This window comes from Belonocnema kinseyi, chromosome 2, assembly GCF_010883055.1.
Source record: "Belonocnema kinseyi isolate 2016_QV_RU_SX_M_011 chromosome 2, B_treatae_v1, whole genome shotgun sequence".
In the NCBI taxonomy this organism is placed as follows: Eukaryota; Metazoa; Arthropoda; class Insecta; order Hymenoptera; family Cynipidae; genus Belonocnema; species Belonocnema kinseyi.
Window position 1 is genome coordinate 113,409,176 of NC_046658.1, and position 1,148 is coordinate 113,410,323.

Here is a 1,148-nt window from a genome sequence, read left to right on the forward strand (position 1 = left end):
CTTTTTTATTTTTCCCTGATTTTCTTAAATTCAATAATAATTTTAAGAAAAATCAGCTTAGGCTGCAGTTCGGAATTATGCTATTAAATTAGCTCAAAATTGGCTTATTTCATAAAATTTTAACAATTATTAACCAAAAAATTAGGAAGAAATTAGAAAGATCCAAATATTTTCGATTGAACTTTTGTCAATTTTCTACTTTGATCAAATAAAAACTTGATGGTAAAAAAGTGTATTTTTATAATTTGAAACACTAAAATAATTAAAATTTTATTTAAAAATTGGCGGGGTTGATAAATATTAGATGTGTGCACTTACCACCAAGATCAGTTTCTCTACCGTAAAATAATAATTTAGGATGCATCATGAAATCCTTTTTTGAGATTATTTTTCGTCATTAAAAAATGATCGTGAGGTTTATAATGAGTATAAACACCCTGAAGTTTGCTATCTTATGGTAAAGTTGAGATTAAGAGGTCAACCTTATTCCTAATTTTTGTTTGATTATGAAACTTTCAGGAAAACTATTTACTCTATTGACAGCAATCTCTACGATTTAAAAATAAATTAGAGTAATTATTGTTTTACAATTAAAAAATAGTATTGTCAAAAAATTAAAATATCAATAAATTCTTGTCAAAGGAAAGGCTGTGGCACCTTATTATTTATGTTTGTTTGTTTTTAAGGTTATGTAAATATAAAATTTCTAAAATTCCTGAGAAATACTTATTACTTAGTTTTATTTATTTATTTTTTTACTAATTATCACTTAATTATTACTGACTAATAGTATGTATTACAACAAGATTTTTGGCGATTTCAGATATACCAAATCAAATTTAGAAAAATTTATTTTTAATAAATAACTGAATTTTCCACCAAAAAGGTTAATTCTAAACGAAAAGTATTATGGTTGATATGCTAACCAAAACTATTTTAATTGTAGATCAAAGAGAATTGAATTCACCAAAAAAACATAAGTTTTTAAGAACATGGTTGAAATTTCAACAAAAATTGGTAAATGGCTCGTTTATAATGAATTCTCTGCATTCTTTATAATGACGTATCGAAAATTATAGAAATAACATATTATTAACTTAAAAAAAAGGAATTTTCAGAATAAACACCTCCGTAAAGATCTTTGAAAA